This window comes from Littorina saxatilis, linkage group LG3 (assembly GCF_037325665.1).
Source record: "Littorina saxatilis isolate snail1 linkage group LG3, US_GU_Lsax_2.0, whole genome shotgun sequence".
In the NCBI taxonomy this organism is placed as follows: domain Eukaryota; kingdom Metazoa; phylum Mollusca; class Gastropoda; order Littorinimorpha; family Littorinidae; genus Littorina; species Littorina saxatilis.
The window spans coordinates 26,610,962-26,627,168 of NC_090247.1; the positions used below are offsets into that span (position 1 = coordinate 26,610,962).

General features: G+C 38.5%; 1 long non-coding RNA gene across 4 annotated transcripts; it reads left to right on the top strand.

The window, feature by feature from the left end:
• Window positions 1-232: 232 nt before the first annotated feature.
• On the top strand, window positions 233-9,253 carry LOC138960897 (uncharacterized). Of its 4 annotated transcripts, XR_011454091.1 has the most exons (8): window positions 784-1,038; window positions 1,770-1,845; window positions 3,081-3,157; window positions 4,163-4,239; window positions 5,227-5,302; window positions 7,025-7,101; window positions 8,115-8,190; window positions 8,670-9,253. It is a non-coding gene; the product is annotated as an uncharacterized lncRNA (long non-coding RNA). The 4 variants fall into 4 exon arrangements; XR_011454093.1 differs by lacking the exons at window positions 784-1,038; window positions 5,227-5,302 and adding an exon at window positions 233-416; XR_011454092.1 differs by lacking the exon at window positions 5,227-5,302 and having other exon boundaries at window positions 792-961.
• Window positions 9,254-16,207: the final 6,954 nt, after the last annotated feature.

The window sequence follows — 16,207 nt, forward strand, 5'->3', positions numbered from 1 at the left end:
TGTATATTAGTTACAAAAATGACAATTGAAAAATCTGAATATGGGACAAGGTATTGTATGACATTTTTGTTGTTGAGTGCGTCTAAACCCTCCAAATAAGGTTTTGAGTGTGTGTAAAAAAAGAAAAAAACATTAATTTTTGTTCGAAATTAGTTTCAATGCCATTTGTTGTTTTGCAAAAATGAATGTGATACTTTTTGCAACCAGCCAAAGTTTGCTGTCAGTCTGAGTTTGACTATATTTTATCAGACGAGCGTCTCCAGCCAGCATGATCCTGCATGCGGTTTTTTGCCTTTTCATGCGGGAATGCGTGACACCTTCGCTCTGCGCGCCTTACATTTCGCCAACTTTTACGCAGATTGTCGCAGTCGAAATGATTTCACCACGCAGTGTATAGCAAGCATGGATTTGAAAAGGTGATTGCAATCTTTGTTTTCCTAATTTATTACGGTGCATTTATGCTTGTTCTTTATGAAATACTTTTTTTATTTTAAGTTTATTTGTTATACCTATATTTACTTTAATTTTGGTTAAAAATGAGCTGCCTGGGGTTATTCTTCTTGGTTAATTTTTTTTTTATTTAGAATTTTAATTGCATTAAAACCTTTATTCGGTTATTTTTAAAGTTATTATCAGACAGTTTGGGTTCAAAGAATATATTTTAAGTTTAATCAAATATTTTTGTTAATTAAAAAAAAAAAATATCATAAAATTTGTTTTCAGCATTTTTTGTGTTTATTTGATAAAAAAAAAAAATGCCAATGTTCAATTTTTTTTATTTGATAGAAAAAAGTTGCTGAAGTTTTGTTTTTTTGTCAACTGAGCATTTACACTCATCTTAAAATAATGTTTAAATCAGTGAGCCGTTTCTTTTAAGGGAGACAATAACAACTGCAAAGAGCAATATCTTTCAGTTATTTCCCTTGTTAATGACCGCATTTCCGGTTGGCGCAATATTTATGTATGTACCGGTCGTGTCGGCGTTTTTTACCCTTTTATCTTCTTGCCTTGTATTTTGAGTTGCTTATTGGATGTAAGGTAAGCCTTGTCTTTCATTCTGAAATGAAGATTGATTGTCTCACGAAGAACTAAGTGAATTAACGGAAGGAACAATTTGGTTTTGAATTTGATGACTGATGAGGGGGGCTCGCAGACACACTCTGACTTTCTCGGTGTTTTTGTTCGCCTTTTTGTTTTTGCCTAGAAGAACACTGTTCTATTCATCCAAGTTTGTTTTGTCTGAAAAAGGTATGAGTCAACTAACGTTTCCAAAAACATGATGTTGATTGATGGTGTGGTTTGTTTTTTAGGAGTTGTAAAAGTGTGAAAATGCTCCGATTCGCTGGTCACATACTTCAACAAAAATCGGGGAGGTTGCTAAATAACAACACGTCTTACCGTTCTCTTCAAATATAATCCAATCAGTTTGAAACATTGTTCACAAGTAGATGAGACTCAGCTTTTCATATTCTCAAACAAAAGAGACTATGTTGATAGTGATTGAAAAGGTATTTTATTCGCGAGCTGATCTACATTACATACGATGACAAAATTCAACCAACCGGATTTTGTGTTGAAGTAAACAAATGTATGTGTAATGTGACCCCCGAATTGGATGGCAATTTTGTATATTCTCATTTAGCACTAATCAAGTTCCTGTCTCTTGGTAAACGTCTGGTTCCTAATCTGATAATTATACATTCCAAATTTGTTTTTTTGCAATTGCATGTCTTCATCAAGCATTAATTATTTCTGTGATATCTTTTCAGGGTGGCAGTAATGAACAGCTTTGGTCAGGTCAAACATACTCTGAACTACAAACAAGACCTTGCTTTTTGAGTGGAGGTAAGTAACCGTTCATATATTATTAGTATTATTTTGAGAGCTTATATAGCGCGAACCACAATTAACTGTGCTCTCCGCGCTTTACATATTAATTAATTTCTGCCGTTTGAAATGGAATTTTTTACAGACAGACAGACAGACAAACAGACATTTGTTACACACAATATATAACGCATTCACATCGGCCAGTAAACCTCAAGCCTATTAGGCGAGCATTCACCTTTCACGGCCTTTTATTCCAAGTCATATATCACTTAGCCTTATAAATCAATAACTGTTCAACTTCAAGATTTCTCTCTCTCCCACCCTCAATTTTTTCTTTTTTCTTTGGTGAGTCAGGTTGTGACTTAAGTTTTGTTTATATGGCAGACTTTGTACCAACTTTCCCCCTACTTTGAAACAATTTTAGTCAGCGCCAAATCAAATCAAAATTGCTGCCCTTGTGAACAGCAAAAACGCTCAAACTTGTTTTAAGCGACGATTCTTGTCCGACTTTGAATACCAGTGCAGCTATCGGAGCTACCTCCTAATGCAGTAAGAGCAGTTTGGCGATAGTTTTGCTATAGCTATAAACCAATCAGTAAGCGCCGATAAGAAAAGTCTGCGGAATATCTTTGTTATTCCATGGCCAAGTCCAGCAGTTTTTGGAGTCGCTGCTAAGTCTTACCTTAATTGTTTGTAAATTGCTGGAGCCGTTCACATGGCTGACTTTTTGCCGACAACCCAGGAGGTATTTTCAAACGACTTCGAGTCGGGGGAAAGTTGTTTGCTCGTCTGTCATGTGAACAGCACTTAAATGTTTTCAGATGATCTGAAAATCTAGGCAGGGATATAGTTTTGTGTCGGTGTGATTATTCATTAATTTATTTCAACTCCTTTCAGTGCAGTTTTTGAGTGACTGTCAGCTTGCTCCTACCCTTTTCGCCTTTTTTTCTTTGTGTGTGTGTAAGAGTTATGCTCAGTAATTTCAGAAAACATAATAGACCAGTCTCTATGAACCTTAACTGTCAAATTCTCTCAAAGATTTTATTCATTTAAAAAAAAATTCATCAAATGTAAAAGAATGTAGTGTCCCCCAGCCATACTCATAGTAATAGGCTCAATTTTCTCAGTTTTATTATTCAGAGGATTTATTTTTAGTTCTGTAACCTGAATGGTGTTTTTTTTTGTAAGAGTTTTTTTGCATTTGCATATGTCTTCATCAAGCATTAATTATTTCTGTGATATCTTTTCAGGGTGGCAGTAATAGAACAGCTTTGGTCAGGTCAAACATACTCTGAACTACAAACAAGACCTTGCTTTTTGAGTGGAGGTAAGTAACCATTCATATATCACTTAGCCTTATCAATCAATAACTGTTCAACTTCAAGATTTCTCTCTCTCCCAACCTCAATTTTTTTCTTTGGTGAATCAGGTTGTGACTTAAGTTTTGTTGACATGGCAGACTTTGTATCAACTTTCCCCCTACTTTGAAACAATTTTAGTCAGCGCCAAATCAAATCAAAATTGCTGCCCTTGTGAACAGCAAAAACGCTCAAACTTGTTTTAAGCGACGATTCTTGTCCGACTTTGAATACCAGTGCAGCTATCGGAGCTACCTCCTAATGCAGTAAGAGCAGTTTGGCGATAGTTTTGCTATAGCTATAAACCAATCAGTAAGCGGCGATAAGAAAAGTCTGCGGAATATCTTTGTTATTCCATGGCCAAGTCCAGCAGTTTTTGGAGTCGCTGCTAAGTCTTACCTTAATTGTTTGTAAATTGCTGGAGCCGTTCACATGGCTGACTTTTTGCCGACAACCCAAGAGGTATTTTCAAACGACTTCAAGTCGGGGGAAAGTTGTTTGCTCGTCTGTCATGTGAACAGCACTTAAATGTTTTTAGATGATCTGAAAATCTAGGCAGGGATATAGTTTTGTGTCGGTGTGATTATTCATCAATTTATTTCAACTCCTTTCAGTGCAGTTTTTGAGTGACTGTCAGCTCGCTCCTACCCTTTTCACCTTTTTTTCTTTGTGTGTGTGTGAGAGTTATGCTCAGTAATTTGAGAAAACATAATAGACCAGTCCCTATGAACCTTAACTGTCAAATTCTCTCAAAGATTTTATTCATTTAAAAAAAATATTCATCAAATGTAAAAGAATGTAGTGTCCCCCAGCCATACTCATAGTAATAGGCTCAATTTTCTCAGTTTTCTTAATATTATTCAGAGGATTTATTTTTAGTTCTGTAACCTGAATGGTGTTTTTTTTGGTAAGAGTTTTTTTGCATTTGCATATGTCTTCATCAAGCATTAATTATTTCTGTGATATCTTTTCAGGGTGGCAGTAATAGAACAGCTTTGGTCAGGTCAAACATACTCTGAACTACAAACAAGACCTTGCTTTTTGAGTGGAGGTAAGTAACCATTCACATATCACTTAACCTTATAAATCAATAACTGTTCAACTTCAAGATTTCTCTCTCTCCCACCCTCAATTTTTTCTTTTTTCTTTGGTGAGTCAGGTTGTGACTTAAGTTTTGTTTATATGGCAGACTTTGTACCAACTTTCCCCCTACTTTGAAACAATTTTAGTCAGCGCCAAATCAAATCAAAATTGCTGCCCTTGTGAACAGCAAAAACGCTCAAACTTGTTTTAAGCGACGATTCTTGTCCGACTTTGAATACCAGTGCAGCTATCGGAGCTACCTCCTAATGCAGTAAGAGCAGTTTGGCGATAGTTTTGCTATAGCTATAAACCAATCAGTAAGCGCCGATAAGAAAAGTCTGCGGAATATCTTTGTTATTCCATGGCCAAGTCCAGCAGTTTTTGGAGTCGCTGCTAAGTCTTACCTTAATTGTTTCTAAATTGCTGGAGCCGTTCACATGGCTGACTTTTTGCCGACAACCCAGGAGGTATTTTCAAACGACTTCGAGTCGGGGTGAAAGTTGTTTGCTCGTCTGTCATGTGAACAGCACTTAAATGTTTTCAGATGATCTGAAAATCTAGGCAGGGATATAGTTTTGTGTCGGTGTGATTATTCATCAATTTATTTCAACTCCTTTCAGTGCAGTTTTTGAGTGACTGTCAGCTCGCTCCTACCCTTTTCTTCTTTGTGTGTGTGTGAGAGTTATGCTCAGTAATTTGAGAAAACATAATAGACCAGTCTCTATGAACCTTAACTGTCAAATTCTCTCAAAGATTTTATTCATTTAAAAAAAAAATTCATCAAATGTAAAAGAATGTAAAGCCATACTCATAGTAATAGGCTCGATTTTCTCAGTTTTATTATTCAGAGGATTTATTTTTAGTTGTGTAACCTGAATGGGTTTTTTTGGTAAGAGTTTTTTGCAATTGCATATGTCTTCATCAAGCATTAATTATTTCTGTGATATCTTTTCAGGGTGGCAGTAATGAACAGCTTTGGTCAGGTCACACATACTCTGAACTACAAACAAGACCTTGCTTTTTGAGTGGAGGTAAGTAACCATTCATATATCACTTAGCCTTATCAATCAATAACTGTTCAACTTCAAGATTTCTCTCTCTCCCAACCTCAATATTTTCTTTTTTCTTTGGTGAATCAGGTTGTGACTTAAGTTTTGTTGACATGGCAGACTTTGTACCAACTTTCCCCCTACTTTGAAACAATTTTAGTCAGCGCCAAATCAAATCAAAATTGCTGCCCTTGTGAACAGCAAAAACGCTCAAACTTGTTTTAAGCGACGATTCTTGTCCGACTTTGAATACCAGTGCAGCTATCGGAGCTACCTCCCAATGCAGTAAGAGCAGTTTGGCGATAGTTTTGCTATAGCTATAAACCAATCAGTAAGCGACGATGAGAAAAGTCTGCGGAATATCTTTGATATTCCATGGCCAAGTCCAGCAGTTTTTGGAGTCGCTGCTAAGTCTTACCTTAATTGTTTGTAAATTGCTGGAGCCGTTCACATGGCTGACTTTTTGCCGACAACCCAGGAGGTATTTTCAAACGACTTTGAGTCGGGGGAAAGTTGTTTGCTCGTCTGTCATGTGAACAGCACTTAAATGTTTTCAGATGATCTGAAAATCTAGGCAGGGATATAGTTTTGTGTCGGTGTGATTACTCATCAATTTATTTCAACTCCTTTCAGTGCAGTTTTTGAGTGACTGTCAGCTTGCTCCTACCCTTTTCGCCTTTTTTTCTTTGTGTGTGTGTAAGAGTTATGCTCAGTAATTTCAGAAAACATAATAGACCAGTCTCTATGAACCTTAACTGTCAAATTCTCTCAAAGATTTTATTCATTTAAAAAAAAAAAAATTTATCAAATGTAAAAGAATGTAGTGTCCCCCAGCCATACTCATAGTAATAGGCTCAATTTTCTCAGTTTTATTGAGTCACTTGAGAAAAAGTGACTCTATGTAATCGGTCAGTGTTAGTCTGTCCGGCCGTCCGGGCCGGACGTCCGTCCGTAGACACCACCTTAACGTTGGACTTTTCTCGGAAACTATCAAAGCGATCGGGCTCATATTTTGTTTAGTCGTGACCTCCAATGACCTCTACACTTTAACGATGGTTTCGTTGACCTTTGACCTTTTTCAAGGTCACAGGTCAGCGTCAAAGGAAAAATTAGACATTTTATATCTTTGACAAACTTTTCTCGGAAACTATCAAAGCGATCGGGCTCATATTTTGTTTAGTCGTGACCTCCAATGACCTCTACACTTTAACGATGGTTTCGTTGACCTTTGACCTTTTTCAAGGTCACAGGTCAGCGTCAAAGGAAAAATTAGACATTTTATATCTTTGACAAAGTTCATCGGATGTGATTGAAACTTTGTAGGATTATTCTTTACATCAAAGTATTTACATCTGTAGCCTTTTACGAACGTTATCAGAAAAACAAGGGAGATAACTAGCCTTTTCTGTTCGGCAACACACAACTTAACGTTGGGCTTTTCTCGGAAACTATAAAAGTGACCGGGCTCAAATTTTATGTGAACGTGACTCATTGTGTTGTGAATAGCAATTTCTTCCTGTCCATCTGATGCCTCATATAATATTCAGAACTGCGAAAGTGACTCGATCGAGCGTTTGCTCTTCTTGTTATTCAGAGGATTTATTTTTAGTTCTGTAACCTGAATGGTGTTATTTTTGGTAAGAGTTTTTATGCAATTGCATATGTCTTCATCAAGCATTAATTATTTCTGTGATATCTTTTCAGGGTGGCAGTAATAGAACAGCTTTGGTCAGGTCAAACATACTCTGAACTACAAACAAGACCTTGCTTTTTGAGTGGAGGTAAGTAACCATTCATATATCACTTAGCCTTATAAATCAATAACTGTTCAACTTCAGGATTTCTCTCTCTCCCACCCTCAATTTTTTCTTTTTTCTTTGGTGAGTCAGGTTGTGACTTAAGTTTTGTTCACATGGCAGACTTTGTACCAACTTTCCCCCTACTTTGAAACAATTTTAGTCAGCGCCAAATCAAATCAAAATTGCTGCCCTTGTGAACAGCGCAAACGCTCAAACTTGTTTTAAGCGACGATTCTTGTCCGACTTTGAATACCAGTGCAGCTATCGGAGCTACCTCCCAATGCAGTAAGAGCAGTTTGGCGATAGTTTTGCTATAGCTATAAACCAATCAGTAAGCGGCGATAAGACAAGTCTGCGGAATATCTTTGTTATTCCATGGCCAAGTCCAGCAGTTTTTGGAGTCGCTGCTAAGTCTTACCTTAATTGTTTGTAAATTGCTGGAGCCGTTCACATGGCTGACTTTTTGCCGACAACCCAGGAGGTATTTTCAAACGACTTTGAGTCGGGGGAAAGTTGTTTGCTCGTCTGTCATGTGAACAGCACTTAAATGTTTTCAGATGATCTGAAAATCTAGGCAGGGATATAGTTTTGTGTCGGTGTGATTATTCATCAAATCATTTCAACTCCTTTCAGTGCAGTTTTTGAGTGACTGTCAGCTCGCTCCCACCCTTTTCACCTTTTTTTCTTTGTGTGTGTGTGAGAGTTATGCCATATAATTTGAGGAAACATAATAGACCAGTCTCTATGAACCTTAACTGTCAAATTAATTCTCTCAAAGATTTTATTCATTTAAAAATTTTTTTTTATCAAATGTAAAAGAATGTAGTGTCCCCCAGCCATACTCATAGTAATACTAATAGGCTCAATTTTCTCAGTTTTATTATTCAGAGGATTTATTTTTAGTTCTGTAACCTGAATGGTTTTTTTTGGTAAGAGTTTTTTGCAATTGCATATGTCTTCATCAAGCATTAATTATTTCTGTGATATCTTTTCAGGGTGGCAGTAATGAACAGCTTTGGTCAGGTCAAACATACTCTGAACTACAAACAAGACCTTGCTTTTTGAGTGGAGGTAAGTAACCATTCATATATCACTTAGCCTTATAAATCAATAACTGTTCAACTTCAAGATTTCTCTCTCTCCCACCTTCAATTTGTTATTTTCTCTTTGGTGAGTCAGGTTGTGACTTAAGTTTTGTTTATATGGCAGACTTTGTACCAACTTTCCCCCTACTTTGAAACAATTTTAGTCAGCGTCAAATCAAATCAAAATTGCTGCCCTTGTGAACAGCGCAAACGCTCAAACTTGTTTTAAGCGACGATTCTTGTCAGACTTTGAAGGCCAGTGCAGCTATCGGAGCTACCTCCTAATGCGATAAGAGCAGTTTGGCGTTAGTTTTGCTACAGCTAACCAATCAGTAAGCGGCGAAAAATCTCAGTTAAAGAATGTAGTGTCCCCCAGTCATACAATTTTACACTGTCAAATGGTAAACATTTTCCTCTGGCTACACTTCATTCTATCAGGTTTTATTTTCTCTCTTTTTTTTCCAGGTACCATGCCTCATGTAACAATGTCTTGCAAGATGTCAGCCGATCAAGCTTACACATCTTCGTGATCAGGGATATCTGTTTCGGCACAGTCGGTGGTGCTAAACTCTGGCGATGGGGGAGAAGTTCTGTCCAAGACACCACCCCTGTGCATCATCCAGAAAGCTGAAGAGTGACAAACCTTGACCCACATTCAGAGTGTATGACTGATTATCTTAAGATAACATATGATCCCGAAACCAAATTTTAAAGCAGATTAATTCTTCTCAATCCAGAACTTGTCTTTAAATCATACTGCAGAGATTACATTCCCAGTGCTTCGATGGTTATTCACCACACACACTCAAGGTCCAACCCTGAAGTGATGCGATAGTCATGGGTTCACTACAGAGCCTTTTTGGAGGAAGTACTATTTTTTGTTTTAGTTTTTTAAACTATACTTTAAAGCCTTTTTTTCCCTTAATGTGTGTGTGTTTGGTTGACTTGGGAGTCTTATTCCTGCTGTGACTTTGTTTCATTGATTCCTTACGGAGAAAAGATACAAGTTGGCTTATTATTATGATATTGAATATAAAGTATGATCTTCAGACTGTTGTTATGTCTTTTGTTGTGAAAATGTGTGATTGAGTGTGTGTCTGTGAGGTTCGAAGTATCGGTCAAACATATGACGAAGACATGTCATTCATACAGTAAACATATGACATATAGCAAACAATATCATTTGTTTCATGGCAAACATGTAATTTGCATATGCCAATGTCATTTGTAATATGGCAAACAAATGATTTTCATATGTCAGTGTCACTTGTAATGTGGTGTAAATGAGGTTTCCATATGACAATGTCACTTGTGATGTGGAAAACTAGTGTTTCTGACATGTCATTTTCACCTAAAAACCATATGGTAGCCATTCCAAAACCATTTGCAATTTATCTATGACTGACATATGGTTTTACTATATGATTTCCACATGCCATGTCATATGTTTGTCATATGCTAGGCATATTTCTCTGCTGCCTGGGGTGTACCAAAATGGCAGTGCGTCACTCAAGCGCCTGGCCCCAAATTACCGAGGCGACACCGCGCGGCGCCAAGGGCGATAATTTCAGCAAAGTCGACCATTGTACTCTGTCTTCCACTAAGGATCGACTTTTCTGTTATACACAAACTAGTGAATACAAATAAAAAAACGCTCGCGCTGGACCCGAGTACTCTTCAGACTGGCTCGCTCCCCCAGTATGAAAGTTTTTGTCTTGTGCACGTTTAAGACCAAGTGATTGCTCTGTGTGAATTACAGGCATTCCCTTTGCCAAATAACTACATTGCATGCGAGCCAAGGATGTGCGTGGTGACCAGTCTGGCCTTTCTCTTTTATTTGATCACAGTGAAAAATATACTGCCGACCCTCTTCATAACTGGTGAACTTGGTGGTCCACGAAGTTCTTTTACTGTCCTGGCTCGCGGATTATTGCATTTATCACGCCCCAGGTAGTTTTACCAAATTCTTTAATGTAAAGTGAAGGTAAAAGACTGAAACATATGTAAACAAAGGAAACCATAAGAAAAAATACAAATTAATATGAAAAGAATCAAAACACAAAATCGCGACCTCTAAACCACCGCAGTCGCGCGATACGCATGCTTTTTACGACGCTATATTTCTCGTCACTGTGTCACGCGTTCGGCTGTTCTATCAGCTCAATGGCTGGCTGTTGCTCCGTGCGAATTCGTCCCACCGCCAAGTCGTTTTTGTGGATTATTTCGCATTTAGGTCCCAGGTAACATTATGAAGTTTTAATACGATCAATCGGATCTATTATCAAGTTAGCGTATCAACTTTTGAACGAACTGCGCCCAGTAGTTTTCCAGCAATAAGTTGTTAAGTCGAGACACACACACACACACACACACACACACACACACAGACACAGACACAGACACACACACACACACACACACACGATTAAAGTCTGTTGAGCCCAAGTACTAGCGTACTCGGGGATAAAGACACTCCTAAAGATACGCCATTCAAAAGATCATAAAAACACGCAAAAGGGCATTAAATGTAATCAGAATCCGTAGCTCACGTGCATTTCTGTGTTCTTCTATCCACGATCACAATCTCCTCATTTCCTATATCAGTATTGGTATGTTTTCTTTTCATTCTGAACTTCGTCTTTCCTCGTGTTTATTAAGCAAACAGCGTGCATTTGGATAGCACGTTCCATCGGTTAATTCCACAGCCAGAAGGCTGTATGGGAAGTATGTGTCGAAACCTCCCCAGCCTTATCAACCAGTGTTTCAACTGTGTGCATACATGCTTTGACGTATGTTCTTTTCTCAGGATGCAGACTGTGTTCCAGAATGTAGGGATTTTAGATACTTATGGGCTTACTGGTAAATTCAAAGTGTTCAAAGTGACATAGGATGTACTCTCTATGCTTCAACAATCCTGGATAATATTCCACATACATTTTGTTAAGTAATACCCACGTGATACTTTCTATCCATTTGTGTAGCCAGGAAAATTAATTATTTATCATACACAAGGTTAAACATGGCAATGACGATCACATTCAAACTCAAAGTGTTTTAGACAAAAGCATATTTGACCACTACCAAATAAACATCGTAAAAAAAACCCACGGATGTCGACATATTGCTTGGAGGAACCTTATACGCATAATTTGAAATGAATCTGACCTGGAATTTAAATACACCAGTAGCCCCTGACGTCTGTTGACCCACAGATAAGACGTAGCTACCAGAACTGGAGGTCAAGCAAAACGGTCTTGTACATGTGTGTTCTTGATTGTGTCGTAAAGTGAACGTAATTGTCCCTAAGGCTCAGAACTTTCCCGTGTAAACGATTAAGCGTGTCATCTTCGATCTGGCGAGACTTTTGAATGGGACAAGACCATCCCTCCACGCAAACATAGTTATACTAACACTCAAGGGTTTGGGTGTTTTCTGTGCGCAGTGGCAATGCTTTAATGAATTAATATCTTAACTGATGCAAGTGTCAATCTCCGCCATTAATTCATATAACAACCGCGCCCTGCACAGAAAGCAGTTTGGCAGCTTATTTTTGGTATGTGACCAAGTGGAGGAATGCTCTTATCCACTGTAAGCGCCAGGTCAGATCTGAAATGGCGAGCCGAATCGTGTATACGGTAAGTGTTGTGCCCATCTGTCATATTTTTTCTGACATACTTTCCTTGCCCCAGATTGGTACACACCTCCCCAGTGTCTACCCCCCAGCAACTTTTCAGAATGAAAAAAAGAGGGCGAGTCAATCCAAAAGATCTCCGTTTAAAAGATCAAGAGGGCGAATCAACCCAATAGACGACCACATTAAAGATCAAGAAAACACGGAAAACTGCACTAAAATCAATTAGAATCCGTATTTTTACGTACTTGCCTTTGTTCTTCAATCGTCTATTACCAAGACCTCCTTTCCTTCTATAAATTTAATATATTATCTTTTATTCCAAATCTCGTACATGTCCGTATTTTTTCTGTAAACAGCGTGCACGTTTCACCAGATGATTCAGGAGCCAGGAAAACATTGCACTGTATGCGGAGTAAGTGTCAAAATAGGCTCAGTCTTATCAAACAGCGTTTTAACTGAGTGCAGACTTGCTTTTCACTAGATGCCATGATTTCTATATGCAGGTTTTTCAGATTCTTAAAATGTAGCAAATCTTCCTTGTTTTGTTTTTTTAAGGAAAACCTGCTGCATTCTGAGCGATATGTTTTCTTAAAGGGGCATTTTTCCTTCTTTTTTATATTTAGTCAAGTTTTGACTAAATATTTTAACATCGAGGGGGAATCGAAACGAGGGTCGTGGTGTATGTGCGTGTGTGTGTGTGTGTGTGTGTCTGTGTGTCTGTGTGTGTGTGTGTGTAGAGCGATTCAGACTAAACTACTGGGCCGATCTTTATGAAATTTGACATGAGAGTTCCTGGGTATGAAATCCCCGAACGTTTTTTTCATTTTTTGGATAAATGTCTTTGATGACGTCATATCCGGCTTTTCGTGAAAGTTGAGGCGGCACTGTCACGCCCTCATTTTTCAACCAAATTGGTTGAAATTTTGGTCAAGTAATCTTCGACGAAGCCCGGGGTTCGGTATTGCATTTCAGCTTGGTGGCTTAAAAATTAATTAATGACTTTGGTCATTAAAAATCGGAAAATTGTAAAAAAAAATAAAAATTTATAAAACGATCCAAATTTACGTTTATCTTATTCTCCATCATTTGCTGATTCCAAAAACATATAAATATGTTATATTCGGATTAAAAACAAGCTCTGAAAATTAAATATATAAAAATTATTATCAAATTTTTTTTTTCGAAATCAATTTAAAAACACTTTCATCTTATTCCTTGTCGGTTCCTGATTCCAAAAATATATGGATATGATATGTTTGGATTAAAAACACGCTCAGAAAGTTAAAACAAAGAGAGGTACAGAAAAGCGTGCTATCCTTCTTAGCGCAACTACTACCCCGCTCTTCTTGTCAATTTCACTGCCTTTGCCATGAGCGGTGGACTGACGATGCTACGAGTCAGTTTCATTCTGTGAGTTCGACAGCTACTTGACTAAATATTGTATTTTCGCCTTACGCGACTTGTTTCCGTTTAAACCTGCACTGAAGCAGATTGCCAATACATTGGATGCAACAATGTTCCAAGGTTACACGTTTGTTTAATATTTTTTTCTCCTGCAGATTATTTACACTGAATACAAACAGTGGGGGATGCTACGACCTCGTGAACTCAAAGAAAGAATTGGGCTTTTAAAGACACACTCCTTCTCATGAACACTTGGGTCCAAGTGGAGGGACGGTCTTATCCCACGTTTGTTTGTTTGTTTGTTTGTTTGTTTGTTTGTTTGTTTGTTTAACGCCCAGCCGACCTCCCGCTCACTGGGCGGACGCCTTACCACTGGGCCACCGTGTTGCGGTATCTGAGACGGTGAGCCGAACTGTTTACTGAAAAGGAGTGTGCCTTTAATAAAGTAGAGGTCACTGACGTTCGTTTTCTTAAATCTTAATGTATTTGTCTGACCCGTTTCGGTCCATATCGCTTTAATGTATGAAGAATGAAAACTAAACAAATAAGACTGTGGGGCGTTTTATATTCGATAAAACGAAACATTCGCATGTAGTTCGATTTTTGTAGTGGACGGACACCAAGAAAAACCACAAATAATGAGATACGTGTTTGTGTTTTTGTTCTCATTTAACCTAAGCGCCGTGTGGTTTTGGACACCCGCTCTTTGCATGACTTCGTTACCTGGCTACGGTGAACGTGGCAACCATTGTTGTTGAATTTTGCTCTTCTATTGCATGTTTTTCTCGGACACTGAGTTAAAGTCAAACGACCCTCTGACAGGTGTTACGCTTTCACAGACACCAACTTAGGGCTCAATAGGGTACAATCACGGAATGGCCCGCATGTATAGATCAATTTGAGGCAACTTGGAACTTTGTTTTGGGTATCTGTTTTCAAATCCGACCGTTCAGTGGCTTGTGCTTTATGCTAAACCTGTTCTTGAAAGAAAACCCTTAGCATTTTTCAAATACAATAATTTTCGGTTGGGCCTGTTTATTAGGTATTCATACACTACAACTAAATGTCCCTCCTCTAAAGCCCAACGCGCTATGGTGGGTCACCAGGCGAGCACGTAGCATTCCTCATGTCACTCAATTCACGCTGTGGACACCCGTCCTTTGCACGTATGAAAGGTGCGCTGCAAACGGTTGTGACCAACCTTCCAAGCTGCGGCCGAGGAGCTGAATCGTTCGATTTGTAAGTAATTTTAATGAAGCTATCATTGACATCAATGTCTCAACAATCGTTTTATTCCCATAATTGTAATTAGCCCATCTTCTCTAGTTGATTTCGAGAGAAAAATATGACAATAAGTCAATAGCATCTGAAATAAAGGGAACATTGAAGGATCATAGTGTTGCAAATGAGCTATACTGATGCCCTCAGGCAAGATCCTTAAGCTCTTCGGTAGTCACCGAACCCCTGTAATCCTCCTATACATGTACGTACACCAATCCCCTCGTAGCTTAAACTTTGATCCTGACGACAAATGACAATGTCCAGAAATAGCTATCTGCTGGACATGAGATGATGAGTAAATCGGATCCCTCATGTGAGGACATGTCAGGTACTGACATGGGAAGAAGGAAATAATAAGGTAATTATTGATTTCTACTCTGAGAACAGTGGTAACAGAGAGTTGGTAAAACCCCACACTTGAAAAATGCTTCTGTTTGGATATCGAAGTTTTCTTTATAGGTTCTAACGACGGGCGCAGTGGCGTGGTGGTAAGACATCAGCCTCCTAATCGTGAGTTCGAATCCCGGTCGCTGAAGTCTGGTGGGTTAAGAGTGGAGATTTTTTCGATCTCCCAGGTCAACTTATGTGCAGACCTGCTAGTGACATAACCCCCTTCGTGTGTCAGTATACGCAAGCACAAGACCAAGTGCGCACGGAAAAAAATCCTGTAATCCATGTCAGAGTTTGGTGGGTTATAGAAACACGAAAATACCCAGCATGCCTCCCCCGAAATCGGCGTATGCTCCCTGAATGGCGGGGTAAAAACGGTCATACACGTAAATATCCACTCGTGCTAAAAACATGAGTGAACGTGGGAGTCTAAGCCCATGAACGAAGAGGAAGAAGGTTTATTCTTTAAAAGCAATGGCAAACAGCCTATCCCTCTTCGCTCCGCCCCTCCCTATCCGAGCCTTTTTAATACAGTTGAAGGTCTGACAGAAAGAAACGTACAATTCGTACGCTTGTCCCCAAATTCCGGACAAAAATTGAACAGAAACTTATCAAGAATATCGTATATTTTGTACAAACAATGTCAGACACGCCCAACACACAGTGAGGCCAGTGATTATGATATCTTCATCCGTTAGGTGATAATTTTATTTCATACACATTTACTTGGCTTCATGCTGATTTATCTGCGCAGCTAGGCCTCTCAGTATCTAACCTTGTTCATCCATTTGTATTTTCGTCTGATTACTCTCTGTGTTCTTTAGGCAGATGGCGATGTAACTTTAACGTGGTGAGAGGTTTGGCAAAAATGAAGACTTTCGTGCAACTCTGCTCTACTTTCGCAACAATCTTTTGTCCTGATTTAATCCCAAAACATAATTTGTGTTTACAATAACATAATTCAACTGACTTTATTTTTAATTAACGGCAATAACTGTTATTGGTTCAATAAAAACAAGTAAGTTGTGTTATTCACGTTGGGATACACGTTGTTTTAGCTTTTCTCGGAACTACTGACCCTCGTTCCATATCATTTGTAACGATGAACACATTGTACTCATTCATTTATGCAATCATTCCCGTCGCGATATAACCTTCGAGGTTGAAAACGACGTTAAACACCAAATACAGAAAGAAAGAAAGAATGCAACCATTCATTCATTCATTTATTCATTCATTCATGTACTCACAATGAAACCATCTAAGTAGCTAAAGGCCTCAGACGAACACACCA